At 41.3% G+C, this 20,229-nt stretch overlaps 1 protein-coding gene and 1 long non-coding RNA gene across 3 annotated transcripts in view; one reads left to right on the top strand and one right to left on the bottom strand.

Annotated features, from left to right (window-relative positions):
* Positions 1 to 20,229, bottom strand: part of ESD (esterase D) — a 376,126-nt gene that overhangs the window by 343,665 nt on the left and 12,232 nt on the right. The gene's annotated exons all lie outside the window — the stretch shown is intronic.
* On the top strand, positions 9,838 to 10,835 carry LOC138528833 (uncharacterized). Its single transcript, XR_011284258.1, has 3 exons — positions 9,838 to 9,955; positions 10,049 to 10,159; positions 10,640 to 10,835. It is a non-coding gene; the product is annotated as an uncharacterized lncRNA (long non-coding RNA).

The following is a 20,229-nucleotide window of genomic DNA, read 5'->3' as shown; positions in this document are numbered from 1 at the left end:
ATCTTATGTCTTTAATAAAGAAATTGAATAAAGTTGCTGCCAATGGGCAGCCCTGTTTCAAGCCAACTGATGTTTTAATTATCTTTGACAGTGATCCTTCTTGGTCTAGTTTGATCCGCATATATGTTTCTGAGTATAATTATTTAATGATGTTTATTAAATCATTTGGACAGTCTCTCTTTTTTAGTTGTTCCCACAGTAACTCTCGGTTTATGCTGTCAAATGCCGGTCTCAAATCAATACTGGCCATGCAGATTTTGTCCTTATTATGTTTGGTTCGTGTTTTCAATAAATTAAGGACTAGTAGGTTTAAACTGCACCCTTCTTCCTTAACAAAACCAGATTGTCTTTTATCTAGTGTGTTTGTTTCCTTTATCCAATCTTTTAATCGATTTAGAGTAATTGTAGCAAAGAGTTTTCCCACTAGATTTAATAAAGCGATCGGCCTGTAGTTTGTCGGAATCTGCCTTTTAACCTGTTTGAAAATTGGGATAAATATATCTCGTTTCCGGGATTTTTGTTTTTTGCATATTCTCGTGAATAATATTTCGCTAAAATCTGCCCATAGCTCAGGAGATTCTTTCAGCATTGCATTGGAGAAGCCGTCCGGCACCGGAGCTCTTGATCGGTTACAGTTCTTTATAAGCCTTAAGATCTTGTCTTTTTCACAGTTTAGATCCCATTTTGCCATTTTACGGTGGTCGATTACTTCGCGTTTATCTGCGGTATTTGCACCTGCAAATAATTGAGTGAAGTGGGCTATCCAGACATAATCTGCTGTAGGATTTATCAGATGGGATGCTGGTGAGTCATTTTTTTCTTTTAGTATTTGCCAGAAATATCTGCCATTTGTAGCCGAAAGTGCTCTTACCATATTTTCAGCATCATTTTGTAGCATGTTGTCTTTTTGTGATTTTGTCCAGTTTCTATATTTTTACTTCAGTTTTTTAATTTTTTTTTCTGGGTTATTTTGCATGTTCATTACTCTTAGCTCTTTTCTAAGTAGTTTTCATTGAATTATTATTTCTTTATTGTAAGCGTGTGCATGTTTAATGCCCATTTTAAGAGAACCCTTTTTAACTTTTTTAAAGGGTGCTAAAATTTGCTTGTATTCTACTGAATCTGGATTTTCTTTTAGTAGTCTTAAGAGATTTGTAGTGAGCTTTAAAGTGTCTTGTTGCTTAATTCGCAAACGGTTTAAACCGTTTGATATCCATTTCTTGCTTCCACAATTTTCTTGGTTTATTTTGAACTCTTCTTAGAGTTGTCATCAAGGGATCATGGTCACTACAAGTGCTCTCTTCTACTCTCACATTTATGACTGCTAAAACGAGATTACTGGAAACAAAGCAGTAGTCGAAAGTTGCCCAACTGTTCCCGTTAGACCATGTAGTTGATGCAGGAATATCTGCCGGTACATTTCTATTTAACCAGTGTAGATCTCGGATCTTCATTTCCATTCTTTCCCTCTTTTCAAAGTCTGTCCGATTTTCTTTCATTGGGCTTTTGATCAATCTTGGTCAAACAATGTGTTTAAGTCTCCACATATCCATACTTGGAGATTTAGATCTTTTTCCAATTGTTCATCAATAATGTCTGTCACTTTTTCAATGAAAGTGCATCCCTCTTTGACTTCTGGGTTCCAAAAGAAGTTCAAAATTAATACATTTTCGTCTTTGACTTTGTTATTGTGTGCATCCAACGTAATCGCTTTTATATATGCATTAGGACTGTTCACTTTCTTTTATTTTCAAATAATGTGTATTTTCAAATATTTTTTCTATTAATGTACGTAATCCTGAGGAAGCCCTGCCTTTAGTTGGGTTTAAATGGGCACTGTATCCATCTAATATCGGTGCTTTTTTCAGCCAAGTTTCTTGCAGGCAAATTATTTCTACATCGGCAAAGATGTTTGGCATTTCATTGAACAGATGACTAGTGCCACGGTATTCCAACATCCTATTTTCCAAGATTTGTTTTCTTTTCTCTTCTGACTATTGGTCCTGGTTTGCTACAAGCGCAGTTGCTAACAAGTTCCATGAGGTGGGTTCTTGATTATTTTCAAGGGCACAGAGGCTGGCCATATCGATGTTTTTCTTGTTTCCATATTTATGCTTGGAGCATCTACTGCTATAGATCTTAATTTACGACTTTTAAAGTTCTCAATTGACATTTGTATTTCATCTTTTTCAATTTCTTCCTCATTTCGGGATTCTAGGTCCGTTACAAAAACCAGCCGGCCTAGGTCATCACTTGCTTCTTTTATTAATGCTATTCCAACAGCAGATCTCATGGTCAGTATAACCTTGTCATTTAGATTTTCATCTGGCAAATATACAACCATTATGTCCTTAGTATTTATAGCCCGCAGTTTTGGGATATGATTGAATAGAATCATTACATTCGAGAAGTTCAACATCAGCCCATCTTTTGATTTTTTTATCTTTTCCAGGATTATGTCGAATCCTTCTTTCTTTTTGTTCTTACTTCCTTTGTTTCTATTCTCTGGCCCTTTTGTTGTCATTTAGGTTGAATCGCGCTTGATCTTTTGTTACCATTTTTTTGGAACATTGGTTGGTTCTTTTGGTGTTTCTGCACACGTCTCAGACAGGGTTTCGGTATGATCATACGTGTTTCTGGATCAGCCTGTCTCTTTTTTCACTCATTTTACAGAAAATTGGGAAATTCGCTCGGTCATACACACTTTTTAAATCTTCTATAGCATTGTTCATTTGGCTGAATATTACCAGCCTCTTTGATGTAGTGGGTACATCAGATGGTTCGTCGTCGTATATTGAGACATTTAGTAAACCAGTAACACTCCCATTATTGAAGTCATAACCTACGGTAGTGTGTTCTTCCGTTTCTCAGATTTTTGGGGACATTGCAGTTTGTTTTGTGCGTGCACAGGTTTTATAACCATCTTCTCTCTCTATTCTTTGTTCTTCAAGTATCTCATTCTGACTGTCCACTGCTTGTAGGATTCTTAAGAATCTTCTTAATCCACACGTTTTGTTCTTTGTACATCTTTTGATATTTTTTGTTTGTTTCTTCTTTTCTTTCGTCTTTTTTTCAATTGTTGTGGCAGTTTTTTGCGTAAAAATTGAAAATGGATTTGCCTGTCCATCTATAGGTGGCATTATTTCTGGCTTATCTGTGTTCTGTGGAGTGCTACCATGAATCATGGCCCTCACGGTTACATTCGTAGCAGTTTTTGATGTCTTTTCAGTGTTATTTACTGCTTGGTGATTTCTCACTTCATTGTTTTCGCTTCCTTTATCTTTCACCACAGTAGCAGAGCCAGTCACATCATCTATGCATACAATCTCTTAACTCAAATCGCTTATTTGGTTCATGGTTTCATGCTGGTTATCTTTCTTCTTCTTAGATACTGTTGAACCAAATGTTTCCCTATGGCCTGGATTTAGGTTTGTTACAATTTCTTTTACACCTTCTAAAAAGATCTTTGTTTTAGCGTCTTGAAGTGAGTCAATTAGTTTTCAAGACTACCCCTTCCAGATCTTTTTCTCTTCCTCGTTCGCGAAAAGATTCCATTAGAACTTCTATCTGGGTTAACTTCGGGTTCATAAGGGCAATCAGTGTAGCCTGATCTTTTTGATTGTCATTTACAGTCTCATACCGTTTTAGATATGGAGCAAGTGTTATTGCTACAGCTGATATTGAGGATTGCAGGCTTGTCACCCATTCGGGAGTCGTCACTACCTTGGCATTCATTGCAGGTCGTCTTGTTCTTTCTGGGTTTTCAGAGTAAGTAACATTCGCTCTTTGATCCGAATCCTCTGTGATCCAAATCCTCTGAGTCAGAAGTGTCGGAATCACTCAATGATGGTAAGTTCCATTCGCTTTCTGCCAGAATTTGTGTGTAATGCAGTGGTTCTTTTGCCATTATAGTATCTGATTCACCTCTAAATATGGGGTCTTCCGAGGATTGCTTCTCTCCAGCTATTTTTTGTCTTTGTTTGGGAGGCTCCTGGGGAATCTATCAAACCCAGTTTTAATGCAATTGTCTGCTTAAAACTCGCTTCGCTTGGGCGAGCAGTTGTTAATCATCTCTTCTCTAGCATCTTTCAACCGAGTTTGGTGCGTTTGTTCTTTAGAACCTTCGCTAATAGTCTCTATTTGATGGCTGACTATCATAACTTCTTTAAGCAGTGTTCTGGTGGTTGAAATTTGACACTTTATATTGTTTTCCAATGTGTTCTCCATATGATTTTCAATATTTTCTGCTTCTCACACTCCTTCTGGGATAAGTTTTTCGCATGCGTTTGCCAATCCATTTAGAAAATCGTCGTCTGAAATGGAAAGGGATGGTCTGCAATTGATAGGAATGTAATGCAATGGAAAGGCAGCCATGCCCTTTGATACTATCAAACACGTTGTTCCGTTTTTACACGTTATCTGAAGTGAGGTATTTGTATGTGCAGAGACAAGGGACAGTCGGGGGAGAGATGTGGCGATTCCGGTCATGATACTCAACGACAAACACCAAACACAACCAAGCTGTGCTCAGCCCCAGCCTATGAATGCAATGGTCAAACGTACCCTCATATGTATAGCGATGTATGTGCCCCTGCCATGTGCTATGTCAGTGGCGCAATGCCATTGGGCACATCAGGCATTACCCCCCGCTCCCCTGCCCCAGCCCTCACCAAAGCTTTGGGCTATGTTGATTTGACCTGGTTGACGTAAAGGGCTGTAGCCGAACAGAACAGGAAACAGACAAACAGTGCTTAGGGCTGCACTGTTAGCAAAGGCCCAGAAATTATTATTGTAAAGAACATTCTTAGCAACTTTATTCGTATGCAGACATTTTTAGGCAATTAAAATCGTGATGGGGTGCAATATTTGCATGTCAGGGGAGTGATTGGAATGATGAGGGGTGGAGGGTGGGGCAGGAGACAGCTCAATCTCACAGCAGTCCTTAAGTGTGTTGTTTCAGGCATGAAGGGAGAGTTAACTGGAACATTGAAGCTGCACTAGAATAGTCAGTCTCATTAGAATGTGTAAATAAAATGTGATGCACACAGACAGTTAGGTTCCCCCCTCGTCGGGTTCCTCTCCCCCCCCCCCCCCCCCCCCAACAGTCTCTGAAGTGAGTCCCTTTCCCAACATTTGAAGGGTTAGCGGCACCCCCTGAAATGTTTGCCAACATTTGTGCCAAATATACTTCCCACCAATCCAACTCTGCATCTAATATCCTAATACAATATTCACAATGCATAAAGCGCAGAATGCAGACTGATCAGTGTCTTGACGCTTACATGTTGTGTGCCTACATATTGTGTGCCATTGTTCGTCAACTGTGGTGCAATTGATTTCTCTGCCGTACAGACTACACGCGTGTCTCTGGGGGAGGCATCAGCTCTACTGATAAGGGGGTCTAATGGCTACTTTCACTACTTAAAAATAGGCTAATATTCCCCAAAAATAAAAATGGGGAGTAAAAATACTACCAACAAAAATAGGAATAAGACACGTAGAACATTGTGCCCCTGCTTTCACCCACACAGGTCCATGGATAGGTTTGGGCCGGTAGTGCATGTAGGAACACAGGAAGAAACTACTATTGTTACTGCCTAGTATGAAGAAATAAACATATCTTTTAATGTGCATTTGTGCATAGATAACTGAGTGAAAAAAAAATAATTACAAAAACATTTCCGTTTTCCAGTTGAAACATTTTTACTTGTTTATAAAATACCCCCATTGAGAAATGGAATTATATTTTTACTCCTTAAAAAAATCATTTTACTCCCAACTTTAAAAAATAGGGAGTAAAATACCCCCACTTCCAAATCATATCTGGACCACTGTATGACGTTATTTTTTACATCTGCATTCCATGCCAGTTGCAGGTACAATATAGAGAAACTCCCCCGATATCATCATTGGTTAAAAAGGTACCATCCTTTTTACAAGACGACTTGGCAAAAAGTACCCAGAGAATTATGGACGAACAGCACTTATGATGTAGGATTATTGAAAGGGGTTGGAGCAGTAAAAATAAAAGAAAAGAAAGGTGCACCTTTGCCCCGGCAATAAGCAGTGTTGCATAGCAATTTGCATGTTTGCTAATTGAATTGGCACGTGTGTAGCTTTAAGTTGCCTTGTTCAATGAAAGCACAGCTGGCCCTGCATTCCGCTCTTCCCTTCAGGGCTCTCTGTAAGTTCGAAGGGGCTAATGGACAGAGAGAGCGCAGGAGCCTACAGTCAAGTGCCAAATGTCTGTGTGGGAGTGTTACGCAAGAAAGTTTTATTTTAATTTTCAAATAATTGCAAACCAGAAGTAATCGGGATGATACAGGATATACTTGGCTTAATAAAAGTATTTATTTTATTTATAAGGCGCCAAAAACTTGTGGGCATCGGGGCACGAAATAAACACAGGAATACAAGAGACGGGACAGACAGTTTAACTAGATCTTGGCATCAAACACAGAAAAAGGGGGCTTCACTCAAAGAGTAGAATTTTTAGCTGTCAGCTGAACATTTTGTACTTCTTTTGTTGTCTCAGATCCAAGGGAAGGAAGTTCCATATCTTGGCTGAAGTGACCGAGAATGATCTTCCTAGGCCATTAATCCGCTTGAAGCTTGGATTTCTTTACTAGCGCTAGTGCCGATCGAAGCCTTCTTGTAGGCTCGTAAGATGACACCATGTTTATTAAGATAGTCGGCTAGCATTCCATGAACGCACCTGTGAAGTACAGCTGACTTGAATTGTACATGTGCAACGACCGGGAGCCAGTGCAGATCTTGTCGACTGCTAGTAATACACCCTCTCCTAGTTTTTCTTTTAATGATACGCACAGCATCATTATGTGTCATTTGCAGCTCTTCTTGTTTGCGCCTATCAATAGGGCATTCCCATAGTAGAGTCGAAATAGTATTATTGCCCGTGCTATGCATGTAAAAGTGGACTCAGATAAAAAAGGGTGGATGTTCCTCAGCAAATGGAGATAATACGAACAGTTTTTTTTATGGTCTGATTAACATGGACTTCGGAGCAGAGTGAAGACTCAAGATGAAAGCCTAGTGTTTTGACCTTCTTGGAAACCAAAATACTAGTCATGGATGGAAAGAGACTGGTACCTGGGTTCAAGTTTAGCCCTAGCCTGAGAGGCAAAGAAAGGCGTGTTAAGACAGTCATGCAATTCCATTCCTAAAAATGAAAAATTGTTAAATAATGCACAATTACAGTATTGCTACTGTAAAACACTGCATTGTCTCAAAGCTTTACAGGAAAGTTAAGGTTTGTGTATCTAAATCTCATAGTGTCAACTATATTTCAATTTGATGTGGAAGATGCATCATACCGACGAGTGAACACTTTAGAAAATGTACATGGTCACACAGCCAAATGCGTTAGATGGCAAACCTAATTCTGTGACCTGCTGGTTTCATTGTGCAACAGGTGCCCATGAGTTGATTCCATACTCCTAGACATTCTAGCTTAACATCCTGTTGCTTTATACAGCTACCCTGAAAATGAGATGGCCGCAAACTTCAGTATTCCAACTAGTTTGCCCAGTTCTCTGCCTGCCACGCCATACAATCTGCTTAGTCCCTTACTTTCTTCTTACATAATACATAAGCTTATTAGAGGTTTACATAAAGTAGTGATCAATAGTCCCATCCAGTCTGTACATCTAAATATCTACTGCACTAGCATGCACTGTAGTTGGCCTCCAGTGCTTGCTTTGCTCTTATAAGAATTGCATTATATATTAGCACCAGTTTTCAGAGCCTTTATTTTTCATATGTTTGTCCTGTCACGCAGCTAACCTTTTACATTTTATAGGCAATCTTCTAGGGCTCACAAAGTCTCTTTGCTGACTGGAATAGCAGAGTAGATGTTATGAAGGGCAAGTGCCATTTGCAGGGGATGTTTGAAACTTTTATTTAACATGTACTTTGCAGTAAATGTCCAAATACGTTTCGCTGTGCATGGCTTGCCTCTGAGTGGCAGCAGTGTGCCATACAATGTGGGATTGTGGTGACAAGCACCATTTTACAGAAGGCACATTTACCTTTGTTGCCATTCATTGCCACGTGACAATTGCATTTCTTTTAGGTCGAGTGGGTAAACGGTTACTCGACCTGCAGGTTTAGTGGAATTTTAAAGCATGTTCTGGGCCTGACTCATCTCACTTATGTCTTCGGCTGTACTAAAAACCGCTTAATTGTTGCTCACATTGTCGTGTGTACAAAAATCTTCTTGTGACGCATTAGTTCAACACTGCTAATCAAATGGGTGTGTTTGCTAATTAGCAAACTCTGCTAATCAATTTTTGAAATCTAATTTTCATTTGCATTTATGAAGCCATTGCCGCCCTAATGAAGCAAGGGTTAATAGTGCCGTCTGAATCCCCATGTAACAAGGCTGTGTACCCTGTGAAGGAAAAGAAAAAAAGAAAAAGAAAACCAAAGGGGCTGGGCGGGTGGATGCTGTCTTGCAGATTTATACAAGATCTACGCCTTCAAAGAACATCGTAGAGGCAGAATTTCCAGTTGTGCACAATCCAGCTACCATTTTGTGTACCACCTACTGCCACACATTCTACAGTGAATGATATGAAAAACGCTTTCTTTTCCATCCTCTTAAACGAAGACTCACAGTATCTGACAGCGTTTACCTATAGATCAACCAGACAACAAGACACCAGACTGCCACGTAACATTGTGCTGCAAATGGACTTCGGTAACTCAAAGACTCGCAGTACCATTATACAATACATATATGACCTGTGCAGGACAGACTGACGTTATTGATCATGTTGGCTGAAAAGGGGATACAAAGTGGACTAGGAGAAATATCAGTACTGTCAGGAAGTACTTTATTTGGGCCAGTTAATATCAGAAGAGGGGAGAATGGCCAGACTTGAAAGAGCAGAGGCAATGAGTAATACGCCCCGACCAGAGACAGTGAAAGAAAGCAGCAAGAACGCATGTTGACACTCGAAAAACCCTGTATGCATGTCATAGAAAGACACTTTGGGCCTCCTGGTACAAGATGTGAACCCTTGGTAGATTCTCACAATAATACACAGGATTGGGTGGACTCTGAAAGAGGTGGAGAATGCGGTTTTTGACATGTGGTCGAGAGGAATATGTGGAACAGGGAGGTACCTGGAGGGAAGGGGCGGGGTCCTCCAAGGTGTGCATCCTAAAGGTACATATGAGAAGAGGACAGCACATGGGTATGTGGTCAATAAATTGATCACTCCGGGGTAGAGGGGGGCAGTGGGATGATGCAGATAAAACCACCACAAGTTTTCCCCCTGTCCCTAGACGTCTGAAGAGGTGAACAAACTTAAAAGCCGACAAGTGACCTGTAAACAACAAGTTTAAACATTAGTGATAATGCAACCACCATAAATGGAATAGGTCGTGCCACACAAGTAGGGTGAGAAGTAGAGCGCACTCACAAGATTAGGGAAAGGTTGCAGCATACACAGATGGAGTTAAACAAGTAGTGTAGAGATGGCCGTAGCTTGGGGTAGGTTGCAGTATACATGGGCAAGGAGCAATGTATGGCAGCATGCAACGCACGAGACACAAAGAACATTAACATGGCAAAGATTGAACCAGAGTACCGCCATTTTAGACAGAACTGTGAGAGGCCAAATTGCTTTGCACATAATCCGAAAGACACTCGGGCGTCAACGCAAGTAAACAAGGGTGCCCAACAGAGAATCGAAACCACTAGATAACATTTTCCAGACGCACACAACATGCAACTATAAAATGTATTCGTTTCTGTTGGTAGCAGTGAGAAAGTAGATAGCTTCCATCTCCAGGTGCAAGTTTATTATTTAGTTTCCTTTCTACGTCTGACGGCGTGTCCCCAGCACAGCTCGTTCCCTAGGTTACGACCGCGCGGAGCCACTGCCTGCCGGTTTCAGTTTCCACTAACAGTGTTCCCCGCACTGTACAGGTAAGCTACCGCTACTTGGGTCCCTTTGCCCGGTTGGGAGACCCCAGGTTTATTTCTCTCCAGTATAACAGAAATGTATATGTCCCCACTTAGGTGCCAGCAGTACGTGTCTCTTTGCAGATGCCCTGCATCGTATAATTGTTTCGAATACTTGTTGACCACACGGATGCCCCTGTTGCCTTGGCTACTCGTCCCGCAACTCGAGTGAGTGCATTCTTTAAAACCAATTCCGGTTTATTTTAAGTATTATTTATTTTATTCAGTAGCGCTCTTTCGGAGTTATTCTTTCTCCGTCCACAGGAGGGGTATGGTTTTTTCTTAAACACGCTCCCCATATTGACTCAGCTTTTTCACTATTCAAGGGTGGTCCTTGCTATTTAGAACCCACTACCGCTTTTGGCTTATCTCGATCTGTCTGACTCTTCATCACGCCATTTTCTAGATCCCACCATGTAGGTGGATCTCACACAATACATCTCCTTTGTTATGTGTTTAGCTATTAGTATAGAGTGTTTCTCTTTGATCTGTTAGTTCACTCTTTTCACCATACTAGATCTCCAGTATTCTGCTCTTCACCATCTCGCTAGCATCCCGAGTTATGTACAGCTTGTCAGTCAGTCCTTGACTGTTATGGAAATAAAATAAAAGATTTTACTTTTTGTCTCCTTGAAATGTTGTCAACAGTTCAATTGGGCCCTTATGAAGAAGAGGTTACCCTCGAAACGCGTCGGCCACTCCACAATTGGACAGCATCACCTCTCCATCATTTATTGCTTCTTCGCAATTTGTTTTAATATGTTAAACGTCACGAATTACTTTGTACAACAGAATGTGCCTTTTGGCAAATTTTGTTTTCCTCTTTGCCAAATAAATTGTTATATGCTCAACTAACAAACTGCTGTTATATATCTATATCCATATATTTGAAGGCCCTATGTGGCATCAGTAAACAGTGTGCAGGGGACGGGAGGGCCCCACTTTTTGGGTCCTCTTCTATTTTCTCGCAAGTAGCTACTGTGCCAAATGCACTCATAATGAATAAATATACAGCGCAACATACATAGACAAGGATAGAAGGAAAACTCAAATATGCAAAAATGAGTTCTGAACAGTGATCATATATTCCTGGCTCAAATAGACGGTGCACCTGTTATTTCCTTGGTGCAGCCAGACACAGAGACAACTCCAAGGCCACAAACAAATTGGCAGATAAGGTCTCAGGCCTGGGAAGGGAGTAACTTCTTCAAACTGAACTATAGCAGTCCGTTCAACTCTCCTTCCTCACCACACACCCGACTATTGCATAAGTGCCCAAGGTCGGATGAGCAAACCTCCGACCAATTAGGATTTTATCTGCCAGGTTGGCTACCGTAGCATAGAGCCAACCAATAAAACAGGAGAATAAAAGTGTAACATTTGTAGTAGGATGAATTTAGGAGAAGCCGTCAGTTAAAGAATATCCTTTGCCCACAGCATGTATAAGTATTATATCTCACTAACCAATAAAACAAGCAAATAAAAAACATCACCAACCATGACGCCATTTATGAGGTGTTTTCCATTTAAAAGCTTGTGTTTCTCATTATAACGATTGAGAATGCTTTTTTGTATTTTCCTGGCTGTTGATATTCGATCAAAGCTGGGTGTTCTCATACACTTGTAGTTACACAATTTTCTTGAATTCTTTGTCGTTTTGTTATTGATTATAGATTGATTGGGAGCACCTTAATTGGCTAGCAGCAAAAGCACATTTTGTGGCCTGCGCTACCTGTAGGGGAGATAGGATAATTGAGATCACATAGTTCAGCCCCTGGTTGGGGAAAGGCACAATTAAACTGCCAATTACTGAGTTGAAGTGCTCTAGAACCCTCTGAAAACTAAAATTGATGTGTTAGACATGCCTTGTAAACTGAAATAAGGTGTCTATTTGGCTTTTTAAGAATGTTCAAGGCCTGCAATGTTCATTTCAAAATGATACCTTACCTTATCTATATTAGGGTCCAGATTTGCACAAGCCAGACCCCCTCAACCTTAGAGCAATCCCAAAAAACCACCGCCGCTAGAACGGGAGGTTAAAAAAATAATATATATATATATATATATATATATAGCGGTTGGGGGGGGGGGGGGGGGGGAAATCCAGGTTCTTTTTTTTGACGCAAGAACTGAAATGCTGAAAAATCTCATCACTTGTGCAAAAAAATAAATAAAATAATTTTAAAAAAACAGCCCAATCCACAAATAACACCTGAATGCGCAAATCATGGGGCGTTTCTGTCTATTTAAAAGCACATCCCAAATTTCCAAGCAAGATCCACTTTTAAATGTGCAGAAATTGTAGGCAACCCTAGACGCATGGGGGTGCTCCTGAATAACAGGATCTTTCCTGACCCGGTCATGCATTTTCTTTCTTTTTAAGTTATGAACCGCTGCTGTGTCACTTGCATTTCTGTTCCTCCAACAGGATAGAAATGCGTTTTTTGGTTGCATTTTCCAGTGGCAGGCCCTTGAAGGGCCCGTCACAGTGAAATGCGGTGGGAGCCTGCAGAACATCGCTGGGAGAGCGATTCTATTCAAGGCAGCGGGTCAGTGCACAATTTGCGCTACAGCTCAGCCCTGTGGAAATGCGCAGGTCACCTTTGAGAATAAGGTGACCTGCTCATTTCCAAAAATGGGTTATCTAAATCCTCGGCTCCATTTTTAAAATGCCCCATTTTAGGAGGATGTGGGTCAAAATCTACATTTTTAAAAAATGGTCACAGTATGAGAGGGAAAGGAGAGAGAGGGGGATTGATGTGTGGGATGTGAAGTGATAGGCAGGAAACCGGATGGAGAGCAGTGGGTCAGAGGAGGAAGCAGTGCACCAGAGAGCAGAGGAAGCAGTGGGACGGTGGGCCAGAAATCTGAAAGCGAGCAGAGGTACAGAAAGTAGAGGCAGAGTGTGCTCACGGGGAGCAGTGGGCCAGAAAGCAGAGAGAAAGTGGTTGGCCGGAAAGAGGCAGTGAGGTGCATATAGGGAAAAAGCATGAGGGAAAAGTGCGATAGAAGAGGAGAAAGGATGCAAGATGCAGAAGCATCACAAAAGAATGAAGGACTGAATACTGCGGGAGGAATTGGAGAATGTAAGGTGCGAGTATGATTTGGAGTGTGGCAGGGGCTGGGGAGTGCAAATTGTGACTTGGCAGTGTGACATAGCACGCGAGTATGTGAACGACAGAGTGAGTGGTTCAGGGATGCAAGTTGAGATGGGGAGTTGGCGAGAGGTGTGATGTGTGTTGGTGTTTGGGGGATTGGAGAACATCGAAGGATAATATTTTCAGCATTACAACTGATAATGGTCAATTTAGTTAATACTGTTAAATAGGCATGCACCTTAAACCAAAAATGTAGCCAAAACAAACACTGTTCTGCCAAGCCAGAGACACCTGGGACTCTTCCTATTAAATGAATACATAATAATGACACCCTGGCTCTCTTGTAGCCTTGCGCTTGCTCTTTCCTGCAATGTGTCAATCTTACACCCTCTATTTAATACAAAATGTCATGCATAAATGCTGCAATAAACAGGTTTGTGCCGCAATATTTGCCATTTCATGCCACAATATCCTAGAGGGTCTGACTGGCTAGTGATAATTAACTCATGGCGAGTAAGAAATTGTGAGCGGTATGTGGAGAACTGAGGAAGCAAGTGAATTTTTATACCTGGCTTGTAGCTTGCAACTTGAAAATCTAACTATGGGGTAGTCCTAACAAGAATGTTACACTTATCCTAGAAATCAAAGACATTTATCAAAACCTAGAACAGCCGTATAACTATCCAGAGAAGTTTATAATTTCAGGATGGACTGTCTGGCACACTTCTTAGAAACACCCCTATGAGAAACCCCTATGAGAAAGGAAAATGGGACAAATGTTGCTTTGCATAAGATCAGAGCCTTTTTGGGACATACTAATGACCACAGATCTTTATAATTTGACACAAAAGAAGCGTGTGATAAAAGGGTTGCGTTACTGAACCAATAAATACATAATGCACATTGGTCCTGTTTCTCTTTTTATTGGTCCTGGTGCTCTTTTTATTGTTCATAAAACTCGCCCTAACAGTAAACTATTTCTAACAAGGAACCACATGTACTAAGACAGCTTCAGAATTTGTATGGGGGGTTAAAATGTATTGATCAATCCAGACAGAGGGCCCAGTTAAGCCCACATTTAAACAAGCGTTGACAATGCCAATAGTTTTGGCGTTTACTGATGTTCTTTGCATGTTGCATTTATATGCACTAGGTCGCAAGGGGGAAGAGTGCAAAGTTTTAAAGGCGGATGCGATAAGGGATGCAGAATGAGAAGGGGAATAGAGCAAGGGAGGAAGCCATTGACAGAGGATGCCACTGATGATGTGCAAGAGGAAATATGAGAGTGAGAAGATAAGAAATATAGTGGGAGAGGTAAGATGACACTAGAGGAATAGAGGGGATAGAGGGGGTAGAGTGGGGTAAGGTGTGTGGGGGAATATGGATGTTCTGTGCACACTCACCAGCCTTAGGCTAATATGCCATTTATGTGATCACCAGCCACTGTACATGTTCAGTGTGTACACTCTGCAGCACACTCTATGCTACACTGTGTGTTATGAGTGATTTAAAGTGCTCTTTTGCCATTTCCGTGACGGTGTGTTCACACAGGTCCCCTGCATGCATGTATAGCTCACTCAACGTGTGTGAGCTCACCAGCCTACTCTATTTAAGCTCTGTGCATCACATGCCTAAGTCAACTGTCACCAGCCCATCACACATATTGCACACACTTTGCATTTGTGCATTTTGCATGCACAGAATCTTTGCCCCTTTTACCCTACGTGCCACCTCTATGCAGCGGTCAAATTGCACAAAATAAGGTAACCAAGCTATGTTTCCCGCTTTCCACCAACCACGTATCTGCCCTGGCTCTCCCAAATAAAAGCCCCATACCTGTGTCCTTCATTTCCTCCACAACACTGAGTTTTTATTAACACTGAATTAAGCATTGAAAGAAAATGACCACCATGACCTTGTCCTTTCCACCCACTTAAGGGACATGCCAAGGACTATTGCCACTCTCCCCACCCATCACCTGCACACACAGCTGTGCCTGCGGAAATGTCATGTGTGCTTAATTTATTTGGCTGAGTAACAGTCTGAACCTTTCAACAATATTTCATCAAGTACATTTATCAATTATAAAGCTTAAAACAGAAAAGAAGAAAAAAAACAATTCACTTCAATCAACTAAAAAAAAAAAATCACTATAAGAAACTCATAACAAAACAGATGAATGTTATGTTATGTTATTTTGCATTTATATAGCGCCTTATATACCATTGGTATGGTCTGAAGGCACTGGTAGGTTGAACGCCCTTGGGAACCGAAGTTCGGGTCAGTAGAGAGAGTCCAAAGGTGCGTGTGCGCACCAGGTATGTGTGCAGCTGGTGCGGAATTTGTGTAGTAGCTGCTTCTTAGCGGTAGGTGTGGTGGTTGAGAGATCAGGAGTATGTGTTCGCTCTGGCAGGATTTATCCAGAACGAGTGTGGCTGCGTTAGGCCTGAGGAGAACGCCTGGCTGGGGGGTGTGAAACCAGCAGTGTTTACTTAGAGTGATGGGGAGTGAGCGGGAGATGTTGATATGAGAACAGTTATACCGAATAGTGTCATAGTATCTCTGTGTTCTAGTTGAGTGGTGGTGTAAAAAAGAGAGTAAGCGTGGGGTGTGGTGTATATGCTCTTTCAAATGATCACTGCATTCCAAAGCATATTATGTACGTCACGCAATTCTATGCGATCAAGTCCGTTCTATGCACTTTTTTTCATTTCAGGCGTTCAAGATTGCCCTACACACTCCTGTCTGCTCGACACACTCACGCCCTCTAGTCCACCTTGCGTGCTCTAGTCTATCCCTCGTTCTCCAGTGTGCCCACGCATGCGCTCATCCGTTCTGCACGCTCATTCGCTCATCTGCTCTAAATGTTCATCCGGTCTATACGTTCGTCCATTCAGTATAGTCATCAGTTCTACGCCCTCCTGCGTTCTATTTGCTTCTCTGTATTTACGTACTCATCAACTCTACACGTACTCAACAACTCTACACGCTCGTCCGCTCTACACACCAAACCACTCTACACACTGAAGCCAAGTAAACCAAGTGAAAATGATGTGCTCAATAGTTATAACCTGATGTGATGCACACCTCGATCTTTCACTTCCATGTTCTGTTTACTTCGAGATTATGAGATCAGTGCACATGCATCAATTATTGCATAATGCATCATTTATTGCCTTATGCTGATCCAAATTCAGGGCCTGAAGGAAATTCACAATTGCTTATTTAATTACTTTAGACTCAGTGTGAAAAAGAGCTTCACACAAGCCCTGAGCATTCAAATTATTATATTCATTAAAATAAGGTTTTAAAAATGATATTCGCATTTATAGTAACTCGTTACATTCGTACATAACATGTTTTAAAGTTTCACAAGTTTTATCACAAAAGCGACACATTGAATTAATTGGAAGGGACGATTGTCGTCTTGATACAATTTCATTTGTCTGCCACAGATTGAATCTAAAGTTTATGAATTTAACACGATGCTCTGGATTTGGAGATTTCATCAAATACAATGCTGTGTCGCCATACAAAGGCTTGTACCAAGATCAGGAATAAATCCCGTCTGGTATGGCTTCGCAGATTTTCTTTAATTAAATTCTCTCAATACCAGATGGGCAAATATTTTCCCGGGACAGTCAATTAATGCTATGGGCCTATATGACACAGGATCGGTCCTGTCCCCTTTTAAAAATAAATAAATAATCTGAATAATGGTCGATTTCTTCCAGGTGGACGGGATTGATCCTGTGTGTAAGACTGGAGTATAGATCAAATGAAGAATTGAGGCCCAAGTGGGAGGATGTTGCATCAACATGCTATTATCAAGACTGTCCAGACCTGAGGCCTATGTACTGAGCTAAGGATTTCTTTATCTCCTCACACATTTGTTCCAGTGTCAGATGTACAGGCTCCAAAGTTGTTACATTCAACATCTCACTTAGTGTACTGTTATTTGACCGATTTGTGGAAACTAAGGGTGGTATATTGCTCTTCGGCATTTCAACACATGAGGTCAAAGCTACTAGCTCATCTAAAGTTTTGTATTCTAGAATACATACAGGTGCTATAGGTTCATTTGTAGCAACCTCTGAATGTATTTTAGTTACTTTCTGAGCAACTGCAGGGGTCCTGTTGCCTACCGATTTAGCTGGCATAGTTAAGGCCTTAATAAATCGCCTAGTTTTCATTTTCCCCACTTTTTGGCTTTTATGCTTTTTTTCCCCCCATTATCTGTAGTTTCGCAGCATTTTTCTTTTTCTCTTCAGTCGCTGCCTTCGTTTTATTAAACCTGGTAAATGCAGGTTGCGTAGAAGTGCTTAATTTAACAGCATCTATTGCAAGTTGCACTTTACATGCTTGTGTGTCACCAAGTATGTCCTGGGTTATTGTAGGATTAACATTTCTACAAGCGACATTGTTAATACTTTAGCAGCCGGATGATGTATTGCAGCTTTAATTACCTTTGCATGATTATTTGTGTTTGTAGATGTTTCAGTAATGAGCATCTCAGTTTGCATAGATCTAATCGCTGCCTCTGCAGGTTCAGATATTTTTGATCGATTGGATTTTAAGCTTCAGTTTGCGTGCTCACAGTTAGCAGTGCGGAAGCCTGAGGGTTTTCACAAGTACGAGAAAGCGCCTCCAAATTAAGAATGAGGCATGGTCTTGCCAATGACCAGCTGTGTCAACATGCTAGTTTGATGATTTCACTTTAAAAATCAAGCACCTCATACAATCTCGCTACAGATAGAAGTGATGTATTCATTGCATCAAGTATATTATTTAAGGCGAGAGTCTCAGATGAAGGAAAACGATGAATTTATTTACCCTCAGACATCCTGTTAAGATTAGGACGCCGTGGGGTAGATTCAACGAAGGATAACGAGTGATCAGATGAGTTATGTATGGACTGCTCAAATATCGCAGGTGATTTCAATAAATTGTGTTCATTAGGTGAATCAATGACATTCGCTTACACAATGTGGTGATTTAAAGAAGTGTCCAGCATAGTCCTTTCCATGGAATGAATCATAGACACATTATCCTCCAACTCCACATTCGACTGCATTAATAAAATATACCGCGACTCGGAACATGTACCGTTTTCTATGTTCATGAAGGCCAACGTGTCTGCATCTGCATGGCCTGTCACAGTAACTACATTGTATGCCTTGCCTAATTCATGCTGAGCAGCACCCGTGCAGGGTAGTGGCTTGAGGTTTAATTGCGTGGTATCCGGCATCAATGAAGCCAAAGAACCAGAAGCCGGATTGCAGTTCAAGAAAACAGTTTCGATTGCCGAGACCGTTAACTCCGGCACATATTCTGCAGGGACCAAGGTGCCATCGGCAAGTGTGTTAAAGTTCGGAGGTAAAATGTGAGTTTCTTGTGATACAATTATAGCTCTATCAGATTTCAGCTCCCCTCCCATATGCAATCCCTGTGATGCACCATTGTGACAACACGAATATCGGCTCCCATAGAATTTGAACGCCATTGTGATTTCATACATCGTGTTTTGACTGCAGCAGTCGCTAAAGATTTTCTTAGCGAGATGCTTATGGAGGTGCTTCCATTTGTGTCTTTGAAGGGTGGCATGCCAGACTTCAATGAGTAGAAACTAGAGGACATTACGAATATTTTAGTTTAAGATAATTGGTGGAAATTAGGTCAGTACCGAAAACAAGATTTAAATTTGAATGTAAATGTGACTCACCACGTTTTTTTTTTAACTTTTCCTCTCTATGATTTACAAGACAGACCAGGGGTACACACAAAAGAAAACCATTACTTTGTATGCCAGGCCCAGGCCCAGCATACAGACAGCAATTTAGCCAAACACACTTGCGCATTTGCGCGCACGCGTGTTTGGGCGTGTCCCCGACGTTATGAAGGATGCTGGGATGTTGGGCGTGGTTAGCTGTGTCATACCCCAGTTGTCAATCCAAGTATAATTCCAAGTATGATCCAAGGGTAATCCAAACGCATATCCAGGTAGGATAGCAAGAAAAGCAGCGGCTCCAGCGAGACAGCGCACACTTAGCCAAACACACTTGCCCAAACAATCGCGTGCGCTTAATTGCATAACACAAATGCTGATCACAGCTCAGAAATGGGCGTAATGTCCCAAACAGTTTATTAAAATACACAAAAGCACACCAGCGCCTGTGTGATAGCTTAGCAAGATGTGACACTACAGCATTTCCAGCAGGGCCTAGGGTGTAATCCTGTAGGTGAGAAACAAAAAACAAAACAAGGTACCCTTCTCTCCCCATCCAGGATCAGTGCTCCGGGTGACAAAATGGGAACGATGGTGGATTTTTCCAAAACGTGGTGAAAAAGCCCTTTAGCCTAGATTGAGCGGTGGGAGAGGACTGACTAAAGCTGTTTGAAAGCATGAATAAGTAGAGAATCCTAAAGCAGAATGCTTTAAATAGAGTTCAGCAAGTTAGTTGACTGTTGCTGAGATGTTTCATGTTTAGGCCTGCCAGTAAATTGTCTTTTACCCCCCTTTCCTGCTGCCAATGTGTTTTTCGAACTGGGCATGGTTAGGGGTGCCTTGCTTTGATCGGTGTGGGACTTTCTGACCCCCATAGTGCAAATCAAAAGTTGGCACGCATGCCCGTACCTATGTCCTGTGTGCATTAACCGAGTCCTAGAGTGCACACATCCTGAGTGTATCAGTCAGCTTCCCATGTGCATTTGATTGCTCGTCAATCACAAGCCCCTTATACCAACAGCAACCGTCCCTTTGCGCAACCACCACCCAAGTGTAGTTCTGCCCAGAGTGTAGTCATTAGCCATCCTCCTCTCTTACTCCATCTGAGACTATGCCATGTGCTTTTGCGAGAGAAACTCATCAAAATCCAAGTCTAAAAAAGTGGACATCAGAGCATTTTTTGGGCATCACGCTTGAAGTACTGAAAGTAAATGACCAGTGACAAATATGTAAGCAAATAGTTAATTAAGAAGGGTGGACGAATTAGCCTGCTTTCTCTTTTCTCAAGGTGGATAACAAAAACGGACAAACTTGCAAATGTCCCCATCTGGCAACACGGAGCCCGAAGCAGTGGGGGTGCTCTTGACTCCAGGACAATAAAAATACTATCAGAACGTTTAAGATTACTTCCCAAA

The sequence above is a fragment of the Ambystoma mexicanum genome, chromosome 7q, assembly GCF_040938575.1.
Source record: "Ambystoma mexicanum isolate Mex_15411 chromosome 7q, UKY_AmexF1_1, whole genome shotgun sequence".
Classification (NCBI taxonomy): domain Eukaryota; kingdom Metazoa; phylum Chordata; class Amphibia; order Caudata; family Ambystomatidae; genus Ambystoma; species Ambystoma mexicanum.
This window is presented reverse-complemented; position numbering and strand designations above follow the sequence as displayed.